At 41.7% G+C, this 24927-nt stretch overlaps 1 protein-coding gene across 2 annotated transcripts in view; it reads right to left on the bottom strand.

The window, feature by feature from the left end:
• RUSC2 (RUN and SH3 domain containing 2) overlaps positions 1–24927 on the bottom strand; it is a 50404-nt gene that overhangs the window by 24032 nt on the left and 1445 nt on the right. The window contains exon 1 of one of the 2 annotated variants that reach the window (XM_054727125.1): positions 3438–3464. The exons of the other annotated variant lie outside the window; for it this stretch is intronic. The gene's annotated coding sequence lies outside the window, so the exon portion shown is untranslated. Of the gene's footprint in view, positions 1–3437; positions 3465–24927 lie in introns of those variants that run through there. 2 annotated transcript variants of the gene reach the window in all.

The following is a 24927-nucleotide window of genomic DNA, read 5'->3' as shown; positions in this document are numbered from 1 at the left end:
GGCGAGGCAGCTAAATCTGAGACTTCCACATTAAGCTGAGACCCTCAAAATAAGCTCAAGTGAGCCAGGATTGGTGGTTCCCTACAACTTTTGGCAGAGGCGGAAAGAGATCTTCTCTGGAGGAAAATATCCCCAACTATGTTGATGGGATTCTCAAAATTAAAGAGCAAGCAAAAATTAGTTTATATCAAAGATCATGAATATACATGTAATCAAGATACTATGATCAAGTGACAGAGCTAACAGCAAATAATACATTTAAATTGCAAGAATTTCAGATACTGAGAATGTCAGATACAGAATACATATCAGCTATATGGGAAATGTTTTGAATAAAGGATAAAAATCTCAAAGATAAGCTAGTAGCAAGAGATTATTAGAGAGATCCAGGGGTAGTGAAAATAAAACATATACGAATATAATCATTGGTTACTGAGCATTCCTATGCCTGGCCCAGCCTATTTTATGGGGAGTCATTAGGTGATAAAAAGGATGTGGAGACTAAGGGAGATACATCACACCTCCTGCAATGGATCTAACAGTAGCCTACTCAAAACAGTGTGTGAAAGTGCTCTACAAACTGTAAATGCTTTACAGAAATGCTAGCATCCATTGATGATTTTTGACTGAATTGGTAATTTACTCTGATGGTTGAAAGATAACGATTTTCTATTATTCCTTCTACATTTATTAGTTGGCATTCTAATGTAAGAAAGATTTTCCTTCCTTCCTTCCTTCCTTCCTTCCTTCCTTCCTTCCTTCCTTCCTTCCTTCCTTCCATTATTTATTTGATATCAGTCCAGACTCTGGGGTTCCTTTTTTAAAATTCAATGGGTCATAATCTATTGCTGATATTCTTGATTTTGATGTTCCAATTGTCCAGATTTAGCACTATTTGCTTTTTTTTTTTCATTGTGAAGACCTTTTCAAAATTAACTATTTATTTTGGAATAATTTTTAGAAAAGTTGCAGAGATAGTTCAGCATTCCCGAATGTCCTTCAACCAGCTCCCCTAATGCTACCATTTTACATAATCATAGTACATTTGCCAAAACAAAAAGTTAACATCAAGTACATTACTATTGACTAAACTTGCAGGCTATTTGGATTTTGCCAGTTTTCCCACTAATGTCCTTTTTCTATCATTTGACTTTTAAAAAAATCTAAATGTATATAAAACGTTCATTAATTAAAAAAACAAAATAGCCCAGCCAGTGTGGCTCAGTGGTTGAGCATCAAACTATGAATCAGGAGGACACATTTCTATTCCCAATCAGGGCACATGCCTGGATTTTGGACTCGACGCCCAGTGTGGGATATGCAGGAGGCAGCCGATCAATGATTCTCTCTCATCATTGATGCTTCTATCTCTTTCTCCCTTCCTCTCTAAAATCAATACAAAATATTTAAAAAAAGAAAAAAGAAAAAGATCTGCATTTCCCACATGAAGTATTTTTGAAAATCACCCAGGCTAATTTTTAGTGAAAGCACAGTACTAAAAAAGTACATGATCTATGCAATCTTAGGTGACCTCTGTCCCTAGTCTTTCCCAATAATCACTTTGCTTACCTTTCACGTCAGGATGTTCTTTGGAAATCAACAGGAAGTACTTTTGCTTGTGTTGACCTAGTATTCTCTACACCAGCAACAACCTATGTTAGGTAACTCCTTTTAGCCATGTTTTCATCTCAGACTGCATGATTGATTCCAACGGGAAAAGTCAGAAGTGCTCAAAGTATAACAAATCAAAATAAACTACAATATATTATATACTCTTCTCTGATCTAGAAGCTTCCCAAGGTCATTAATTAGTATCACCTCAGGAGTCAATCAGTCAATCAATCAAATAAACAAGCAAGCCACAAGTACTGTCTGGCTCATCCTGTGTATAAAGCACCATGATGGATGTTCAGGATTAAAAGCCCAACTTGAGTGGCTCAAAATTTTGTTAAAATCATTGCCAACGTGCCTCTGGAGAGGGCTAGGGCAGTGGTCGGCAAACTGCGGCTCTTTGGCCCCTGGAGTGTGGCTCTTCCACAAAATACCACGGCCTGGGGGAGTCTATTTTGAAGAAGTGGCGTTAGAAGAAGTTTAAGTTTAAAAAATTTGGCTCTCAAAAGAAATTTCAATCGTTGTACTGTTGATATTTGGCTCTGTTGACTAATGAGTTTGCCGACCACTGGGCCAGGGCAACAAGAACGATGTTTCAGGATGTGAGATAAGGGTTAGTGCAGTGGTTTCAAACTTTTTCAGCGCCAACACAAAACAGAACTACTCTGGTGGAAGGAGGGGAGGCCTAAAGGCCCAGACACTCCAAGCAGAAGAGATTCTGAAAACCTGGACAAAGGCAAGACTGAGCATGGTGTGCTGGGGTTGGAGAACTGGGGACTGGGACAGATGATTAACTGTTAGAAAGCATCGCTTCTCTTTCCTCATGGCTCTCAAATCAAATATGTTTGGGAAATGATGTCGATTAATTGCACTAATAACAACACTGACTCCTGAGTACAGAAATGATCTTTCTGCATGAATTTGGAAAATCAGTTTGTAAACTGCCTACCAAAGTTCTAGGTGTTTATGGGCTGTAAGATTCAGTGGAGACAAGTACTTGCCTCTGAAATGTGCTGAAAGATGCTGAAAGAATGTGGAGATTTAAGAATTCGTGGTAATAGTGACCCTGGGGCTGTCTGGGCTGAGTTGCAAGGAAAGAACAAACCGGCTGTTAGAGGCCGGCGAGCACCTGGCCCCCCGGGAGGCTGGGTCTACAAATGGAGCAGCGGCCACCTTCCAGGAGCTCATCCGCCTTTCCTCCGGGTTGTGTGTCGCTGCTCCCAGCTGAGGAGGCCACTGTTTGGAACTGTGCTGTGTTATTGTGGATTCCAAGTGAGGCCAGCCAGCTGCTGGGAGTGTGGAAAGAGACCGAGCCTGAAGGGCTGACCTAGACACACCCAGCTGCTTCCTTATCAGGCCTCTCGGATACAGAGTCCTCTTTCCAAGCACAGAGCTTGTTTTGCTGTTGGCTTCTCAACAGTGTTCCAGAACGGTTCAGCTACACGTTGATTCCTAAAAGTCAATTACCAACCTCCTGGAAGAAGCCTGGCTCTAAAGTAGAACGGGCTCTTTCCTAAAGCCACATGGTCTGGGCATCTCTTCTTTCCCCCACGTTTATCTCCTCTCTTATGAACTGGAAAGATGCGGGCATCTTTAATGCCATCAGAGCCACAGACAGAGAACATCCAGGGGATGTGGACAAAAAGGGGCCGCATGCTCACCTGACTAACTCAGGGAAGGCCTACATGGCGGTCTTGCAAACTCAGAGACCTAAAGTAACCACAAAGGATGGTGCGTAGCCATGTCCTAAGCTGCTATCTTCCCTGACAAAGATCAACTTTGATCTTTCCCGAGCCTACTGTCTTTTGGCATCTAAGGTAACACACCTGTGGAACGTCAGGGTAACGTGTAACTTCCCTTTTTGCAGACCCCTCAGGGCACAATGAATGGCACCAGGTGCAGACCACAGATTCCCTCATTGTTACTGTCATCTGGTAATTGTGACTGTCAACTGTCCTGCACCCACCTAAGAAAAAAGTATGTGTCTATCATTTTACTGTTTATCCAATCCCAGAGGTTTCCCCACTGTGCTTTCTCCCACCTCCCTAATCTATCACCAATTGCGTTTATGTAACCCACTTTCTGCTCCTCTTTTGATTGTAAAGTATAAAACAAGGTGAAAAAACTGTCTTTCTCGGAGCATTCTCTGAAGATGTTGAGATTCTGCTTCCTCCAAGTGTAGGCAGTTTGGCTCGAGTAAACTCTCAAGAATTCCTTACAGATTTGAATGTTTCTCACATTAACAGGGAGGAACCCCAATAGGTTCCAAGCCTTATATTTCTTAGGCTCAGCTATGTCCAAAGCTCCAAAGACCCCAGTTCAGTGATGGAGGCTGCATCACTGGGAGTTACACCCAGGAAAAGAATAAGCTAGAGGCCATGACCTCACTGAGTTGTAAAGGGTTGCTTTCCTTGATTCCATAAAAATCTGACAATAAACTCAACTTTGTCCCAGGGTCTCTCTGCTCAAAAGGGGATTATACCTAGAAAAAAAATTCTTCTCTTCCACTGATCCTGCCAGCCACTGTATGCCTTTCTCCATTAGGTCAACCATTTGACTCCCTCCGTAGCCCAACTCAATACCTGTTTGGAGGCAGAGGGCTGAATCAGATGACCTCCTAAGGTCCCTTTAAACTCTTTTACAAACCAAGTCAGGTTAAAACCTGCAGCTCAAGGGAAGGTTCTTATGCAGGGTGATAATAATTGTCCTCCCTTTCAACATAAACATAAACACACACACACACACACACACACACACACTGCTTGGCTTCCAACTGTACAGTCATAAGTCTCTAGAGGTTGAGAATTTGCTGTAAATCCCATTTCTATGGAGGACGCATGTTAGGGAGAGAGAGGAAGACTACAGAGAATTAGGAAAGATTTAGCTCCTGCCTTGACAGACTGAGTTCTTCAGATGAGAGGATGGAGGAAGCAGCAGGGAATGAGGCCCACAGGATAAAGAGATGGAGAGAGAAAGCCGCCTAACGCTAGGTGTAGTGAGCAAAGCGATGAGAGACTATTAGCAGGAGTGGGTGCGGACAGGCCTACCACGGGCTGCTGTGCTTGGATGCAGTTCTCAAGTGTGTATTTGCAGGAGGGAGTTAGCTGGGGCACAAGAGGCCCTTATGCTTCTCCTTGCCTGTTCAGGGTGGTCAACTCAGTGAGGGCCAGTGGCTTCTAGCTTGCTTTTCCTTTGGTTGTTCCTTTTGGCTCCAGGAAGCAAGTTCTTTGCTTCCCCTCCCCCCAGGCACTGGACTGAGAGGCAGGCGGGTTGGTAAGCCGCTATCCAATCAGCCCGTCAAAAGCGGTAAATAAAAGGCCACAAGTGCACAGTGGAGTAGGGTATGAGAAGAATCTAGATTGAATTACACAAGCCAGTTGTGGAGACAGGGTGGGGAGGTAGAGAAAGAAAAGAGAGAGGCCCTTCAAGGAAATATTTTCATTCGAGCACACTCCTCCCTCAGTGTGACGACTAGAAACCCTCAAAGCCTTGCTCTCCTAGGTTCGAGTCTGGACTTTTTCCCAGCAGGGGAGTCACTGTCCCTGAGACTCCTCAGAGTCACAGCCTTTCCCAGAGGTGACATATCTCCTAACGAGGCGACCGTCTCCAAGTCCCGCTCACCGTGTTCGTAACAGCACTGGGGCTACCTTACTAGCAGGTGGCAGCAAAGACTCTTCCTGTGTCGTTATTTGATGTTTGCTTTAGTTATAGGACTAAAGTGAGAGTAAACTGATGTTTACTTAAGCAAAAAACGTTTTAAAGCAGGTGCCTGGAGTCTGGCCTGGGTCCTGAGCACTCAGGAACCTAGGTTCTGTATGTTCAGAGCACGGTGCACATGGGTCTGGGTCCAATTTGACACACTGCTTGCTGGCAGTAGACTTTGGGAAGTTACTCAACTTCACTAAATTTCAGCTTCCTCATTTGTAAAGCTGTCATGGTATTTTCCCTCAAAGGCTTGAGGTAGAATCAAATAAGATACTGTATGTAAAGTGCCTGGCATATGGTAAGTGTTCAGTCATGGTCAACTATTATTATTATATCTTTGGCAGGGGACCAATGGATTCCTTTCCTCTCTCCTTTCCCAACTTCCCAGAAAACCTAAAGGCTCTAGGTCCAAGGAACCAGCAGGCAACATCTCTTTAAAGGAGCCAAATGAGCCCTAGCTGGTTTTGCTCAGTGGTTAGAGCGTCAGCCCACAGACTGAAGGGTCCCAGGTTCGATTCCAGTCAAGGGTACATACTTCAGTTGCATGCTCGATACCTGGCCCGGTTAGGGCACGTGAAGGAGGCAATCTACCGACCCTCTGTCTCTCTCCCTCCCTCCAACTCTCTCTAAAAATGAATGGGAAAAATATCCTCGGGTGAGGATTAACAAAAAAATAAAATAAAACAAAAGAGCCAAAGGAAATGGAAAGAGTCATGTTCCTTTTTTCCCTTCCCAGCAGTAGGACTGAATTAGTCATCCCATGTCAATTATATTCTGGACTGCCAGGCTGGCCCTGGGAACCGAAGGCTTTCCCAAACCGAAGATACTAATTCATCTCTAGTATTACCTGCTGTGGGGCATGCTCCCAGACTAATGGTGCTTCTCCAGGGGCCCCAGATCAGATCCCAGTAGGTGTAGCAAAGAAACAGTCTGATCCCAAGCTGGCAGGATAGGTCTGTCCAGGCTGTTGTCTGCCCATCACAGCTGCCTGTGAGGCCTATGGGTTAATAATAGCAACTCTGATGCCAATGGATTAAGACAGCACTGTAGGAGGTGTTTATTTTTACACTCTGGCGTCAGTATCAAGTTCTACTGGTTACTGCCCAAATCTAGGGCAGCTTCCTGCTATAGGAGTGGCCCCAGGCTTCTTCAGGATGCTAAGTTGGATTCTGAGGAAGCGAGCCTTGTTGAGAACAGTTCACTATTAACAGGGACAGGGAAGGGGAAAGGGAAAGAGCTGTCATACGTCTAGTTTTCTGGTCCCAAGGAACCAGCTGGATGTCAGGTGAGTGCTTTTTAAAAAAAAATATATTTTTTATTGATTCCAGAAAGGAAGCGAGAGATAGAAGCATCAATAATGAGAATTACTGATCAGATGCCTCCTGCACGCCCCACACTGGGGATCTAGCCTACAACCTAGGGATGTGCCCTGACCAGGAATCAAACTGTGACCACCTGATTCACAGGTCCACCGATAAGCCATGCCAGCTGGGCTGAGAGCTGTTGTTTATAGCATTCTCCTGAGTCAGGCAGGCCCTGTATAGTACATAAACCTAAAACATTGTTTTGGAAGGGTGCGCATGCGTACACACAAACACACACACACACACACACTGGTTGCAGTGAAAGAATCTGAATTAAATCAAGGAAAGATTGGTATGCAAACTTCCAGAAGCTCTGCCTTGTCAGCCATTAGTCCCAGAGTTTTTAGCAGGTATATCAAATCCCTTGAAAACTGACTTGGCCAGAACTTCTTTCCTAGACATGACTCAATAGGATAGAAACACCAAGAAACCAGCCCTCATGTGGTCAGGAGCCAGTGCCCAGAAAATTTTCCCTGAAAGCCTCTTTACCCCCAAGTCCTAGACACTGGGGTCCCAGAGGCCTTACACTTTGACAACAGTACCTGGAACTCTGTGGATATCCCACTCATTGCCCTGAAAGGCAGCTCCTAACACAGATTTCATCTCGTCCCATTAGGCAGACGGGTGTGAGGAGGCTGACAGCTGGACAGCTGATGTAAATAGATGCAGACTGGCCAGCTGAGGGGCCATGTGCACAGCAGACTGCTATGGAATGACAAAAATGTCCCACACACCAGGTAGGAATGCTGAAGTACAAAGAAAGCAGCCACGCTCTAGAGCTCAGGACCAATGGGTGACTCCATCATTGTCCTGCCTGTGGCTGACTCATAACCATTGGCAGTGACACAACATATCCATTTCTTGAGGAGCCAGGGTGCTGGAAGGAAGGTAGGCTGGTGAGCCACTCACTCAGTACATTTTTCCCTGTCATTCAAGGCTTATCCATCCAGTCATCAGAACAACAATACAGCCTCAGAAACAACCAGATTTGATCACGAGAGATATGGGGTTTGATCTCAGCTCCATCTGGAAGCTACCCATGCCTAGGACAGTGGCAGGATGCCCAAGGAGAGGAACACTGCTTTCATTCTTGGCTTTTTCTCCGACTTGCTAGGTCATCCGGGGGCAGGGTACTGTCCTCTCAAAGCTCTCAGTTTACCGTCAGAAAAGGGGCTAATTGTATCCACCTTCTGGTAATGTGGCAAGGGAAACGTTTTGGACAATTAAAATAATAGGTAGCAAGAAATGTAAATGAATGCTGTAAATTCTTTGGACCAAAGTATTTCAGAAATACAATGGTCATTCATGCATATCGGTAGAAAGCCCTGGCCTTGTCAGTTTTTCCTTCTTCAGGGTCATAGTGGCCATGTGGAGAAGTGAACCTGGCCTGGGCCTGGAGGTGCAGTTCCTGTCTTTCAGGACTGTAATTCCCACCTGCAGTTGGAGGAACAGTTGAAGCAGTTAGGAATCTGCTTCCATGGACATAAATATTAAATTCTGCTAATGTGCAATAGAGAAAGTAGAAATATGCAAGCAAAAAGAAACACTTGCACTTACCTACTTACTCCATTGACAAACCTAATTCTCCCTTATGCCTCGGCCCAGGACACAGATCGGAGGCTTGTATTCCATTGATAGGGCTTTCAGCAGCAGTACTTACAGACTGGACTTAGCCTGCAGGCCCGAGAAAGCAACGTTAATGAAAGGATGCATTCCACTGCTCAGTTAGAACAAAGGAATGCTGTATTCTAAACCCAACAAAAGCCTTCACTCTTTCTAGCCCAGCAATCCCCAGTATGGGGTTAGTTTGCCAGGTCTCCAGAGCTTTTGGAGAGGAGAAATAGAAATCTATTCTTTGTTGATGCTGATGCCTCTTTTTTCTGCAAATGCCTACCTGGGATTCAAAACAGATGTTCTGACATCCTGCAGCCTCTGGTGAGAGCCACCTCCATTCAGCAAACTCTATCTGGCACGGGCCAGATAGTAAATATGTGAAGGGACAGATGGTGAATATTTAGGCTTTGTGGGCCACGGTTCTGCCATATATACATAAAACAGTTCTTTAAATATGTAAATACTATTCGCAGTTTGTGGGCTGACCTCTACACTAGATCTTAAAGGCCTGTCTATTCAACATCTCTAACGCAAAATTCTGACTCTGCTGGGCCTGTGTAGAGATCCTCTTTCCTCTTCATGAAGGGCTGATGCCTGCATTTCAGAGGCAGGTCCCCTCAAAGGAGCCACTGAGGAATGTGAGGGAGGTATTCTGAGGTTATTTGCATTGGAGCTGACAGACTGGCTAATTCCCCTCATATAAAATGCTTAAAAATCATCTGTGGAATTTAGTTTATTGCATTATCATTCTGGAGTGCAGACTGAGCCATAAACAGTCTTTATCTATTTTTGCTTAATAATACTACCCCATGTCTCTAACAGGTTTCTCCCCGCCCTCCCCAAACCCACACTTGAATTGGCTCAGGTCCCAAATCCTTGTCTCCTCCCCACCCTGCCTGCTTCTATATGTGGTATGGTTGTGGATAGCAAGGAAACTCATTTTGAGCAAAGACTTCGGGCTGACTGCAAATCTAGGATTTACCACAAATAGTTACAGGCTTTGTAAACAGGGATCAAACTGCTATAGAAGCAACCTAAGAACATTGTGCAAAGTGTCAGGAATCATTGGAGTTATACTTCTGCATACACCACAGACTAGAAGGAAATGATCATGACTTGTAGCTAAAGACTAATACTTATAATAATAATAGCTATTATTTATTGTCTACTATGCTACCCACTATATTAGATGTTTGTTATAAATGAATTTCTACTCTTCACAATAGCCCTGCAAAATAATACTATTATTCCTATTTTGCAGTTGAGGAAACCGAGGCTCTTGCAGAGATAACTTGATCAAAGATCACAGAGTTTATATGGAGAAACAAATTGTTTTTATTAAATGTTTCACTGACCAAAATAATTTTTAAGTAATTAATTTTGCTTACCTCTCTGGAAAAATAATTATAGCAGCTGATTCGTAAATGACTTTAAAAGCTATTTTAGTAATTTAAATAAATTTACTTTTCTTGGTTTGTAAAAAAAAAAAAAGATCACAGAGCTAGAAAGCAGGGGAGTTGGACTTGCAACTCTTTTCTGACTCACTCCAAAGCTCTTGCTCTTTCCATTATAATATATTGCTAATATTCTTGGTAGAGAAGAACAATAAGCAAATGCCTAAGCAAATTTAGGTCCTATTTAAACTTTATTCTAAACTAGAGGCCTGATGCACGAAGATTCCTGCAAGAATAGGCCTTCCTTCCCCTGGCTGCCGGCACTGGCTTCCCTCTGGCACCCAGGACCCGGGCCTTCGCTCTGGCCGCTGCCTTCCACCTTCGCTCCGGCCTGCCGCGCTCCTGTAGCTCCCTCCATTTCATGCCCCGCCCCTCACAGCAGGCGTCCCGCCCTGCCCGGCCGCTCCGCTCCTGCATGTGCGCGTTGCCTAGTGGCCCGGAGCGGCCAGGGCGGGGCAGAATGCCTGCATCCAGGCCTGGCCACTGCCATCTTTGTCACGGAGTGATGGTCAATTTGCATATTCCATCTTTATTAGATAGGAGGATAGCACCAATCTGTTGGTCTGCTCTTTTCTATAGTCTGAATATTAGTGAATGACAAGGTGCTTCAAATTACAAGCATGAAACTTTGCATGGTAGTGATTCAGATAAAATCAATACAGCCATATTCACACTTAAGCTGGGGCCTTATCTGAGCTAACCCTTGTTTATTCTTTACAACAACAATAAACAGGATTTTAATATGTTAAATCTTTGCCTAGTAGCCAAAGAAGTCACTTTTCAATAGTGGTATATGTATTTTTTGTGTAATCAATGTTATCTTGTAAACAATTTGGCTGAATTGTAGTTTCCATATTCCCAGACCCCAGATTGTTAGTTGCCAAATATCCATTCTCTTTCAAATTAATAGAACTCTGATATTCAGCTGGGTACAATGCTTGCCCAACTAAAATTCCAAATTTCGAACTTCCTTGGGGTAGGTGTGGCCATTTGACTAAGTTATGGTAGAAGTGTCTGTGAGACTTCTGGGTAATTTTTAAAAGATAAACAGGTTGCATCCTTTTTCCTCCCTTCCTCAATCCTGATGCTAGGAAAGTAGGGGTGATGGCTGGAGCTGCTGTGGCCATCTCGGTCTATAAAGATGGACTAGGTATATAACCACACAAAAAACTGGAAGGGGCCAGGGTTTCTAATGACCGTGGAGCTGCCATCCCAGCCCAGGATCGTCTACCTCTGAATTTTTGTTAGGAAAGAAAATCAATTTTCATCTTATTTAAGTTACCAGTTTTGGGTTATTTCCACTTTTTACATCCTACCACATCCCAATAACCACAGTCTTACTAACCATGTCCACTGTTCTCTATCCCCAATGCTACTAGCCAAGACCTAGCTATACTTATCATTTGTCTGAACTCCTACATCAACTCCAACCTGGTCTCCCTTCCCAGAACCATCCTTTCAAAATGAAGTCTATTTATATCACCTTCTTGTTTTTTAAAAACCCTTCAAAGGCTTTCCATAAAATCCAAACTCCTTAAAGATATACTCTCACCTTCATAACTTAACTTTCCACTCTCATCTTTTGCCACGCCTACCTTGTTCTAGTCACACCATCACTTCTACACTGACTGGAACAGGGCCCTCCATTTGTCTGGCTAATTCTTAATCATCCTTCAGGTTTTAAACTGAAACTCACAAGTTCATGGCTCTTCCTAGACCACATTATATGCCCTGGTTATATGCTCCCAAAGCCCTTTGCACTTCCCTGGACTGGGTTTTATAACTGTTTATTTAGCTTCTAATTCTAATGCTAGAAAGCAAGCTCCACAAGGCAGAAACCCTGTCTATCATCATTTACTACTAGAGGCCCGATGCACGAAATTCGTGCAAGGGGCTCGGCACTCGCAGCTGCGGGGGCTCCGTCCGGAAGGTTGTCCGGAAGGATGTCCAGTCTAATTAGCATATTATGCTTTTATTATTATAGATTACATCCCCAGAACCTAGCACAATGTCTGGTATACATAGTAGGTTATTATTGCTGAATGAATGGAATTTCCAGGAGGGCAAGCAAAGCAATATGCATCAATATTTGAAATAAATATACTATTTAGTTTACTTATTGGGAATATATTTGAAAGAAATAACATGATAAAAGCACATGGAGATATATACATAAGAATATTCATTGAAATACCATTTATAAAAGCAAAATTAAAAATATTTTAATTTAGTGAATTGATTAAATAAATTGAGGTAATTCACATAATGAAATACTCTATGAAACATAAAAATATTGTGTTAGAATAGTTGCTGAGATGAAACTATGTCCATGATAAAGGTTTTTCTAAATAAAGCAATTTATAAAGTACACTTCATGGTATGAAACGGATCCTATTTTTATTTTTTAAAATACAAACTTTTCTTCTTCTTTTTGAATATCTTATATTCTGGCAGTAAATGGGCTAATGGAATCTTTTGGGCCATCTGGGATCCTCATAAAAGCCTAGGCCTCATGGATCATATTTAACACAGTAGATGAGAGAGGACTCCCCCCCCCCCACACACACACACTTACAGCCCAAAAGAAGATAAATACTTGTACCAAGGTAACATGTATATTAAGTGCCTAACACCCTATTTCAGGGAAGAAGCAAAGGCTACAGAGGCATGCCGTAGGGCAAATTATAATTCATTGAGAAAGCTATTTGTTATTTTGAAAGATTCAAGTTACACTCAAAGTTCTAAAATGCCTTATTAGCTTTAGAAAATTATGGAAATAAAAGCAAGGAAAATGAGAATATTCTTAAAATTGTGGCTGCCCCTTTCATGAATACTTTAGTGAAACAAATGGTCGCACCTAAAAAAGGGGAGATTTTCTGTAACTTTGTTTATCTTAAATTAGCTAGCACGGAAGTTCACAGTAGACATCAACCTGATGGTCACCTTTATAAGAGATTTAAGGATACACGAATTACATAAGGTGCAAAGGACTATATAGCAAGGAAGTATATTATAACTACTTATATACATTTTTTTCTTTCCTCCTTGGTTGTATGTTAAGGATAGAGACTGTCTTGTTCATCTTTGTAATCCTTTAACTTAGCCTAGAGCCTGGCACGCGGCTTAAAATGTTCACTAAACTAAGGACAAAAATAATTTTCACCAAACTACAATGGAAAAATTGTTTTCCAGAGCGGAATCTGAGTCATTATAGCTGTGGACATAGTTGCACACACCTAGCTGCAGTCCTCCTGGTTGGGGTGCTAAGAGGACAAACAGTGGGCTCCTGGAATGTGCAGGGCAAGTGGGCCCGGGGACACCTCCTCTCCCCGAGTTCCCTTCACCCCACACGACGCTCCCTTTACTGCTAGCTGGGAGCCACAGTGAGAACCAGAATGGAAGGTTCCCGCCAGAATGACAGTCGTCCTTCTCTCCCTCTTTCTTCATCTCTCCCCTTTCAGCCTCACCAGTATTCAACTCGGCTTCCAATGGGGCTGATGAGCATCTAGGAAAGAATGCAGGACATGTCTCCAAAAAGCCCGGCACTCGCTGAGAAACAGTTTGTTTTTTCCCAGAAAAGGGGCAGTCAGTCTATAAAGTTACATAAGACAGCTCTCCTCGCTGGGAGCTTTTCCAACTCCAGCTGGAGAGATTCCTCTAGCTGCTTAGAGTTTCAGGAAAAGGGATTGGAATTTCCTGATTAGCCAACCTCCATGGGAGCATCTCTGGGGAGGTTCTAGCACAGACAGCAGTAACTCTGTGTTCCCACTGCCCCTCAGCTGTGGCCCCGCCCAACTCCCCTGGGGATAGGATATAGCACAATCCATTTATTTTATTTATCTATTTCTTTAAATCCTCACCTGAGGATATTTTTCCACTGATTTTTAGAGAGAGGGAAAGGGAGAGGGAAAGACAGAGAGGAACATCAATGTGAGAGAAACCAGGGCCCGGGCTGGGGAGGAGCCTGCATCCGAGGTACATGCCCTTGACCGGAATCGAAACCGGGACCCTTTGGTCCACTGAGCCAAAACGGCTAGGGCACAATACATTTATTGTTAAAAATCTCAGAACAAGGACAAGCCCCACTGCCAAAACCAGAGCCACATGGCATCAAATCTTTGGGGCCCCACCTAAAGTAGGTAGATTTGGGGAATCTAAAAGCCTAACCCGGAAGTACACCAACAAGGAAGGGTCTGGAAGGGCCTCCTTCCCAGCTTTAGGCAGACGTAGGGAGGAATTTGTTCGTGGCCCTGAGAACCTCCAGCAGATACCAAAGTCTTGCTATTAACTGAACACCCACAAAACGTTAGGCACTGGAATATGTGAGCAAAACAGAACTGGTGCCTGCCTTCCTGGAGCTTATAGTTCACCTGGGGAAACTAAACAAATTCAGTAACTGATTATACAAACTATAAAATAGGCCTTTGGAATGTGCTACACTGAAAGGAAAGACAGTACATCCATAAAAGCCAGCTCTGTCCAGGGAGGCCAGTAGCATGTTTATTAATCAGGGACCGGCTTACACTGAATTGGCAACTGAAATGATCTACATGTGAACTGAAATCTCTGGCCCTTGGAGTCACTAAAATCTTTCAATAACCTGCTCTCAGTTGAGCTCCATTTTTATTCCCATTCATTTTGCTGGATTTCAATCCCTATTTACATCATACACGTTAAGGCCATGAACTCACTTCAGCTAACAAATTACTGTTCATAGAACCTTTGCTCTTTCCGGCTTCAGGCCATTCACTTTTTTTGTTTCTTTCTGGTCAACTTAGAGAACTAAGAAAAGGTTGCTCTTCAGGGATAATTCTGTAGCACTGGGCAGGTTATCTGATCCCCCTTAGCCTGGGTTTCTTCACCTGTAAAATGGGGATAATAATACCTCTCTTACTAGTACAGGGTGGTGGTGGTGGGAGTCCGAAGATAAAGAAAACATCTAGTACACTGAGCTGGTGTCCAGTGAGGGCTCAGTAAGTGGCAACTATGATAAATATGAATCAGGATTCTCCTCTTTTCTTGAATCGAAGTCCCTCCTATGGCCTTTTTGAGACCACACACTTGTTCCATTTACCAATTTACACCAGGGAATCTTGTGTGTCACACCTAGTGCCTTTTTTTTTTTTTTCCCCATTAGGCATGCCACTTCAAATTCTTTAATCTTCATGGCTCTGTTCTTTGTTCTCCTATAAATTGCAAACATCCTATGTATTCCCTTGGAAACATCCCAAGGGAATACATAGGAAGAAGGTTAGAGAAAATGTGCAAGTTATCTGTGAGTCAAGAATTTCCCAGTGAACACAGTGAATTAAGGTACATGACTACCTGAACGTGAGTCCTCCCCATAAACATTCTCCTTTAAACGTCTGATAAGATTCTCCTTAAAAAGTCTAATTACTTCCAGACATGTACACCATGTGCCTCTCCCCACGTCCCACAGCTTCTGTGTCAGAAAAGTTTCTCTGGTCTATTTTCTCCTCTAATTCCTACGACCAGGGCTCTAATTCTAGGTCCTCCTTTAACACCTTTTTTCAAGAGCTACTAATTCAATCTTTGGGCAAAGAATTGAGGCTATTGCTAGGATTACAGTGGTGAACAAAATAGATATTATCCCTGCCCTCATGGAGTTTACCATCTATCACACACACAAAAATATAATTACAAAGTCTAATGAATGCCATGAAAGGAGGCACAGGGTGTTAAGAGGACCTAGTTAAGACTGATTAAGGACTTGTAAAATGATGGCTAAGTTGAGCCTTGAAAGGTGAGTTGAAAGAAGTTAAACAGGAGAAGAGTGGGGAACAACATGACATATTTGAAAGCCCTGAGGCAGGAAAGTGATGGGTATCTTAGAAAAACTGAAAGAAAGCATGCAGGCTAAAGTGACCATCATATTTGACAACTGAGAGTTCATTGGTGATCTTGACATAAACAATTTCAGGGGAGTGGTAGGAAATGAAGTTAGACAGGAGAGTGCACAAAAGTAAATATAGCCTGGCCCGTGTTGCTCAGTGGTTGAGTATTAACCCATGAGCCAAGAGGTCACTGGTTCGATTCCTGGTCAGGGCACATGGCCACGTTGTAGGCTCAATCCCCAGTAGGATGCAGCTGATCAATGTTTCTCTCTCATCAGTGTTTCTATCTTTCTATCCCTCTTCCTTATTCTCTCTCTCTCTCAAATCAATTAAAAAAAATTTTTTTTTAAAAGTGAATGTAGACTAGAACAGACAGCTGGTGACCAATGAAGATTGGCTGTTAGAATAGAGAAATGTGACAGTACCTAGAGGATAATATGATGACAGGGGATTTTTAAATTAATATATTTTATTAAATTAATATATGCACATGATTGATTACAAAGTTAAATAGTACTATAAAGTTTATGAAGAAAAAAATCCTCAGCTCTTCTTCTTTCCACCTCTGTCCTGTTCTCCAGAGACCATTACTTTCAAATCTTTTAACTGTCTCATCTAGTATTTATGTCCATGTTTATAAATAATACGCTTATTTAATTATTTCTTGATTTAAAACATTCTTTTGACTTCCTAGTATGGAAGACAAAATGTTAGCATTTTTACACCCACAATTTCTGATAGAATTAATGTCCAGTTTTTACTATGACTTGGTAATCTGTGGATTCTTATCATTATTATCACTACACTAGAGGCCCAGTGCATGAAATTCGTGCATGGGGGCGGTGGGTGGAATGTCCCTCAGCCCAGCCTGCACCCTCTCCAATCTGGGACATCCTTCTCACAATCCAGGACTGCTGGCTCCCAAATGCTTGCCTGACTGCCTTCCTGATTGCCCCTAACCACTTCTGCCTGCCAGCCTGATCACCCCCTAACCACTCCCCTGCCAGCCTAATTGATGCCTAACTGCTTCCCTGTCAGCCTGATTGCCCCTAACTGCCCTCCCCTGCAGGCCTGGTCACCCCTAACTGCCCTCCCCTGCAGGCCTGGTCACCCCTAACTGCCCTCCCTTGCAGGCCTGGTCCCCCCCACAACTTCTCTCCCCTGCAGGCCTGGGTCCCACCCAACTGCCCTTCCCTGCAGGCTCGGTCGCCCCCAACTTCCCTCCTCTGCCAGCCTGGTCACCCCTAACTGCCCTCCCCTGCAGGCTTGATCGCCCCCAACTGCCCTCCCTTGCAGGCTTGGTCCCTCCCAACTGCACTCCCCTGCTGGCCTGATCACCCACAACTGCCCTCCCTTGCAGACCTGGTCCTTCCCCTGCTGGCCATCTTGTGGCGGCCATATTGTGTCCACATGGGGGCAGCCATCTTGTGTGTTGGAGTGATGTCAATTTGCATATTACTCTTTTATTAGATAGGATAATTTGTAACTTTTTTCTAAAATGTATTTTTATTTATTTCAGAGAGGAAGGGAGAGGGAGAGAGAGATGGAAACATCAATGATGAGAGAATTATTGATTGGTTGCCTCCTGCATGCCCCTACTGGGGATTGAGCCCACAACCCAGGCATATGCCCTTGACTGGAATCGAACCTGGGACCCATGCTCAGTCTGCAGGCCTATGCTCTATCCACTGAGCCAAACCCACTAGAGCTAATTTGTAACTTTTAATACTTGGCTTTCTTTTGGTTTATTTAATTTCTATGTATTTGTCCCCAATTTTTCCCAAATTCTCTAGCAAAACTGTAAAAATGCCTCTCATAGCTGTTTTATCCACTCATCTTGACTGTTGTAAGTAACACTGCAATGAACATAGGGGTGCATATATTCTTTTGAATTAGTGGTTCAGGTTTCTTTGGATAAATTCCCAGAAGTGAAATTGCTGGGTCATAAGGCAGTTCCGTTTTTACTTTTTTTGAGGAAACACCATACTGTTTTCTGCACTGTCTGCACTAATCAGCATTCCCACCAAAAGTACATTGAGAGTTCTCTTTTCTCCACATCCTTGCCAACACTTGTTGTTTATTGATTTATTGATGATAGCCATTCTGACAGGGGTGAGGTGATATCGAATTGTGGTTTTAATTTTCATTTCTCTGATGATTAGTGATGTTGAGCATCTTTTCATATCTATTGGCCATCTGTATATCCTCTTTGGAGAAGTGTCTATTCAGGTCCTTTGCCCATTTTAAAATTAGGTTTATTATATGTGGCCTTTATTATGTTGAGGTATGTTCTCTCTATTCCCACTCTGCTGAGAGTTTTTATCACAAATGGGTTTTGAATTTTATCAAATGTTTTTTTCTGCATCTATTGATATGACCATGTGATAGTTATCCATTTTGCTTATGTATTACATTTATTGATTTTCAGATATTGTAACAACTTTGTATCCCCTAAATAAAACACATTTGATCATGGTGTATGACCTTTTTAATGTATTGCTGAATCCGATTTGTTAATATTTTGTTAGCAAAATTTTAGCATCTATGTTCATTGAACATATTGGCCTGTAATTTTCTTTCTTTGTAGTGTCTTTATCTGGTTTTAGAATTAGGTTAATGCAGGCCTCATAAAATGACCTTGGGAGTCTTCCCTCCTCTTGAATTTTTTGGAATAGTTTGAGAAAGATAGGTGTTAGTTCTTTTTTCTTTTTCTTTCTTCTCTTTCTTTCTTTCTTTTTTGTTAGTTCTTGAATGTTTGATAAAATTTACCTTTGAAGCCATCCGGTCCAGGACTTTGGTGTGTTGGGAGGTTTTTGATTACTGGTTTGATTGCATTAGTTGTAATCTGATATTCAGATTTTCTGATTCTTCCAAATTCAGTTTTGGAAATTGTAGGTTTCTAGGAATTTATCCATTTCACCCAGATTGTTGAATTTGTTGGCATATAGTCGTTTGTAATATATTGTTACAATCCTTTCTTTTGGTTTGTTTTGTTTTTGGTATCAGTTGTTACTTCACCTCTTTTATTTCTGATTTTATTTATTTGGTTCCTCTCACTTTCTTTCTTGATGAATCTGGTTAAAGGATTGTCAATCTTGTTTATCTTTTCAAAGAACCAGCTCTTGGTTTCATGGGACTTTTGTATTGTTGTTTTAGACTCTATTTTGTTTATTTCTGCTTTGATTTTTATTATTTTCTTTCTTCTACTCAGTTTTGGCTTAGTTTATTGTTCCTTTTCTAGTTCCTTTAAGTGTAGTTAGATTGCTGTTTCTTGAGGTAGGCCTGTAATACTATGAATTTCCCTCTTAGGACTGCTTTCACTGTGTCCCATCGACCTGGGGTTGTGGTGTTCTCATTTTCATTTGTTTTAAGGCATCTTTCAATTTATTCCTTGATCTCACTGTTCATTCATTCATTGTTTAGTAACATGTTATTTAGCCTCCACATCTTTGTGTTTTTCAGTTTTTTTTAGATACTTAAATTTCATTTTCCCTGTCATAGAACATTATTCTTTTGATTTGTTTCAATTATTAAAAACATGTAAAAACCATTCTAGCTCACAGGCTTTACAAAAAAAAAAAAAAAAAGGTGGTGGGCCAGATTTGGCTATAGGCTTCAGTTTGCAGACCTCAGTTCTAGAAGGGTAAACAGAGTTTAGTGACCAGAGCCACTGCCCACACATCAAGATAGATAGGCAGGATTAAAAGTGTGAGTCCCTGATTCTTAGAGAAGATTCTTGATATGATTTCAATCTTCTTAAATTTACTGAGACTTGTTTTGTGTCCTAGCATGTGGTCTATCCTAGAAAATGTTCCATGTGCACTTGAAAAGAACGTATATTCTGCCCTGGCCTGTGTTGGCTAAGTGGTTAGAGCATTGGCCTGATTACCAAAGAGACTTGGGTTCGATTCCAGGTGAAGGGCACATACCTGGGTTTCAGGTTCAACCCCTTGCCCTGTTTGGTCTGGCGCATGCAGGAGCCAACCAATCGATACATCTCTCTCACGTCTCTCACGTCAATGTTTCTCTTTCTCCGTCCCCCTCCCTCCCTCCTTTCTACTCTCTCTCTAAAAATCTATGGAAAAAATAACCCCGGGTGAGGATTAACAACAACAAAATGTATATTCTGCTGCTTTGAGGTGAAATGCTCTGAGGACATCAATTAAATCCATCTGATCTAGTATGCTATTTAAGGCCACTGTTTCCTTATTGATTTTCTGTCTGGAAAATTTATCCATTGATGTCAATGGGGTGTTAAAATCCCCTATTACGGCTCTTGCCTATTTGGCTTAGTGGATAGAGCATTGGCCTACAGACAGAAGGGTCCCGGGGGGTTAGATTCTGGTCAAGGGCCCCTCAGTTGCAGGCTACTCCCCTTGCAGGCTACTCCCCAGCCCTGGCCCTGGTCGGGCTCGTACAGGAGGCAACCAACCTATGTGTTTCTCTCACATCGATATTTCTCTCTGTCCTTCCCTCTCTCTAAAAATCAATGGAAAAATATGCTCAGGTGAGGATTTTAAAAAAAGAAAAATCCCCTACTATGACTATATTCCTGTCAACCTCTCCCTTTATGTCCATGAAGATCTACTTTATATATTTATGTGCTCCTATGTTGGGTGCATAAATGTTTACAAGGGTTATATCCTCTTGTTGGATTGCTCCATTTATCATTATATAGTGTCCTTCTTTGTCTCTTACTATAGCCTTTGTTTTAAAGTCTATTTTGTCATTGCCAGGGACTGGAGGAGAGGAAAGTAAGGAGTTGCTGTTCAATGGGTATAAAGTTTCAGCCAAGCAAGACGAATAAACTCTAGAGATCTGCAGCATAACAATGTACTAATAGTCAACAATATATTGTACACTTAAAAATTTGTTAAGAGGGTAAATCTCATTATGTGTTCTTTCCACAATAATAATTTTAAAAAGATGTCAATACTACCCAAGCAATCTATGGATTTTATGCAACCCCTTTCAAAATCCTAATGATTTTTTTTTCAAAAATAGAAAAATCCAACCCTAAAATTCATATGGAACCTCAAGGGATCCTGAATAGCTAAAACAATCTTGAAAAAGAAAAACAAAGTTGGAGGATTCATTTTCCTTATTTCTAATCTTACTACAAAGTTACAGTAATCGAAAGAGTGTGGTACTGGCATAAAGACAGACATAGGCCAATGGAATACAACAGAGAGCCCAGAAATAAACCCTGGCATATATGATCAAATGGTTTTCAACAAGAATGCCAAGTTTATGTAATGAGAAAGGACAGTCTTTTCAACAAATGGTGTTGGGAAAACTGGATTCATATGCAAAAGAATGAAATTGGGCCTTTATCTTACACTATATATACAAATTAACTCATGGATCAAATACCTAACCATAAGAGATAAAAGTATAAAAACACCTAGAAGAAAACATAGGAGGAAAGCTTCATGACACTGAATTTGGCAATGATTTCTTGGATATAACACCAAAAGCACAGGTAACAAAAGAAGAAAAAGAAAAATAGGTAATTGACTTCATTAAAATTTAAAACTTGTCAGTGGGGTATTTTGTGTATCAAAGGACTATACAAAGAGAGAAAAGGCAATCCACAGAACATATCTGCAAATCACACATCTGAAAAGAGATTTCTATCCAGAAACTCTTACCACTCAACAATAGAAAGACATATGAACCAATTTAAAAATGGCCAAAGGATTTCAATAGACTTTTCTCCAAAGAAGATATAAAAATGGTGAATAAGCACATGTAAAGATGTTCAAAATCACTAGTCAGAAGAGAAATGCAAGTCAAAATCGTAATGAGATACTACTTCATAGCCATTAGGATGACTATTATTAAAAAAAAGAAAAGTGTTGGCAAGGATGCGGACAAATTGGAAACCTTTACATTGCTGTGGGAATGTAAAATGGTACAGCCACTACAAAAAATGGTATGACAGTTTCTCAAAAAAGTAAATACAGAATTACCATACAATCCAGCAATTCTATTTCTAGGTATATACCCCAAAGAAAGCAGAGACTCAAACAGGTATTTGCACACTCATGTTCAGAGCAGAATTATTCACAATAGCTAAAAGGCAGAAGCAACACAAATGTCATGGATGGATGAATGGATAAACAGAATGTAGTATATACATACAATGGATATTATTCAGCCTTAAAAAGAAATGAAATTTTGATACAAGCTACAACATGGATGAACCTTGAAGACATTATGTTAAGTGAAATGAGCCAGTCACAAAAAGATAAATACTATATGATTTGACTTATATGAAGTACTTAGAGTAGTCATATTCATGGAGAAAGAAAGTAGAATTGTGGTTGCCAGAGGTTTTGGGGGAGAGGGAGTGAGGAGTTATTGTTTATTGAGTATGGAGTTTCAGTTTAAGAAGGTGAAAAAGTTCTGGATATGGATAGTGGTGATGGTTGGACAACAATGTGAATGTACTTAATGCCACTAAACTGTACACTTGAGAATGGTTTAAAATGGTAAATTTTGAAGAATATCATGTAAGGAAAAATATCCTGTAAGTAAATTACATCTAGAAAATTTTTACTTTAGAAAATTAACTTGTAATGCTAATAGCAAGACACCCATGAAAAACGCACATGGTGTCAAAACAAGCCAAAGGAAAATCGTTTGGGCAAAAAATGAAAAAGGATCCCAAGTCAAATTTATAGAAAATATTCCTTTATTAACTTTTGGTCGAGCATATATTTGTATATTTTCAGAAAACAACTCCAAGACCATGTGGATTCCTGCAACAGAGAGGAATTGACAGGACTGCTCCAGCCATGAAGACAGAAGAGAAACAGTCCAGAGATGGAAGACGCTGACGATGCCTTGCCATACTAGCAGTCAGCAGCTGTGCGTTGCTGCAGGTTGCCCAGGACCAAACCAGAGAGGGTCGGACCTGCATCATGACCATTTGTCCACCATCCAGAACTGAAATATCATTGCTGACATGTACACATAAGGAACTGTTTGACATTGAAATTAGGACTCAAAAGAACTGTTGGCCCAGAAAGAAACTCACTACAGACTGATTCATTCGCCTCTCTGCATAACCATTATTGCTTGTCTCATTTTCGGTTCTTATAAGTGTATTTCTAGTATCACATGAGCTCACTCATCTAGAGGAAATGATGAACAACATAGACTGATGAACAAAAACAGACCCGGAGACAGGGAAGCATTGATCAGACTGTCAAACCTCAGAGGGAAGGTAGGGGAGGGTGGGGGAAAGGGGAAGAGATCAACCAAAGGACTTGTATGCATGCATATAATCCTAACTGGTGGTCACGGACAACAGGGGGGTGGGGGCATACGTGGGGAGGGGTTTGGGATGGGAATGGGGGATGAGGACACATATGTGATACCTTAATCAGTAAAGAAATTTTAAAAAATGGTAAGTTTTTATGTTATGTATATAGGTGTCCCAAAAAATGTATACACACACTTTGAATAATTGTAAAGGCAGTGTGTATTAAAATACATTTCATTTTCAAAGTTGAGCTATCAGCTGTAAAAGTGTATATACATTTTGGGGGGACACTCTGTATTTTACCACACACACATACACACACAAATAAATGTGGCAAACGAGAGGTTCTGCTCTAAGTTATACTTTTTCTTTAGAATCCACCTCTCGCCCCACTCTCACCTATGGCTGTCTCTCTCAACAACAATGTTAATATCTGGCCACTCAAAATAATATGCTCATTTTGAATGATGAACTAATTTGACAGGCACTACAATGTCATATGCCAATGTTTGTGTGGGTGTTTTCTGGGTAACCTCAACACAGACCAATCACACTATGTCTACAGAGCCTGCCCTTACTCTAACATGAAATGAGCCATCTCAGTCAAGTGACTTTTGATAGAGTGCTCAGTCATTGTGTATGAGTAACAGAAGAAAAGGGTGAGTTACTGTCCTAGAGAGAATTAGAATGCATAAGGCTCCTCATGAACGAGGGTTACCAGATTTAGCAAATAAAAATACAGGACACACTGTTGTTCATCTGAAATTTAAATTTAACTTGGCATCCTGTATTTTATCTGGCAATGCTCTGAAGTACTGGAAGTTGAAGAGAAAATAAGTCACACAATCCTGAGTATTCTGGGGATACTGAGATCTTAACAGGGAACCTACACAGGAAAACAGAAAAGCTCATTAAAAATGTATTCATTACCCCCCTGGTCCTTGTGGCTTAGTTGGTTGGGCATCCTCCCATGCACCCAAAGGTTGCCAGTTTGATTCGCCACCCCCATGGGCTTGATCCCTGGTAGGGGGCGTGCAGGGAGCAGCTGATGTCTTGCTCTCACATCGATGTTTCTCTCTTTCTAAAAATCAATTAAAAACCTTTTTTAAAATGTATTGATTACAAAAAAAGGTATTGATTTCCAGACACCATGCCCATTAATCCAGCTCAGGAGCTCCTCCCTGCTTTAGGTTTTTATGATCCAAGATTTACTTATAAAGGTGGGTCAGAGGGTGAGAAAAAGGGAAAGTGAAGAGGGATAAATCAAAGCTACAAATGGGTGGGAACATACCCAGACTCCTGTTTGGCAGGCCTGGCCTCAAAGAGGGACCTTAAACACGTAACCTAAAAAATCAGAGGAAATCAGATTTTGCCTTTGGCTCAAAGCCGAAGAGAAACAATGGTGGTAAGTGCCCTATGGCCATACAGCAGATGGGGCACAGTTAACAGAATAGCAGGGATAGGTGGTGGGATCCCTCTTTTCCCCCATAATCCATATCACTGTGGCCTAAGAACTCTAATCACTATTTTTACCTACTAATTACAATAATGCCACTCCTAGTCAGGCAACTAACTACTTCTAAGCTTATAAACTCCTACAACTTTCTAGCTATTGTTTTATCACTCAGCAATGTTATCTACTTCCCCCCACGGAACCTGGGCCCAAACTGAGGTCTGAACCCTGTCTTACCTTCAGGAAACTGAATCTGTTTAGGTCATCTTCCCAGGAATCAGTAAAAAACAGGTCCCAGGCTCTCGTTCTTTGAGAACTCCATCGTTAAAAGGCCCGTGTTCTTGTTTATTACTGACACTGCTCATTTAGTGGTAATCCCTGTCTGACTCTGGTCTGCTGAGATATAAATGGCCCATATGGGCTGATTATACTCCAGCAGGATTTAGGAATCTTTGATATCTGTCACACTAGGCCTGCCTGGGATGTTTATCCCTCCCGACGGAGATAGGGGGTGGGGTGGTGGTGGTGCGGGGTGGGAAGCCAGGAGCTAAAGGGTAAAATAACTAAGGTTCTTCATTCCTCCGACCTGTCCCGAAGCGCC

This window comes from Eptesicus fuscus, chromosome 15 (genome assembly GCF_027574615.1).
Source record: "Eptesicus fuscus isolate TK198812 chromosome 15, DD_ASM_mEF_20220401, whole genome shotgun sequence".
NCBI classification, from domain to species: domain Eukaryota; kingdom Metazoa; phylum Chordata; class Mammalia; order Chiroptera; family Vespertilionidae; genus Eptesicus; species Eptesicus fuscus.
The sequence above is the reverse complement of the archived record's forward strand: the minus strand, read 5'-3'. Positions and strand labels throughout refer to the sequence as shown.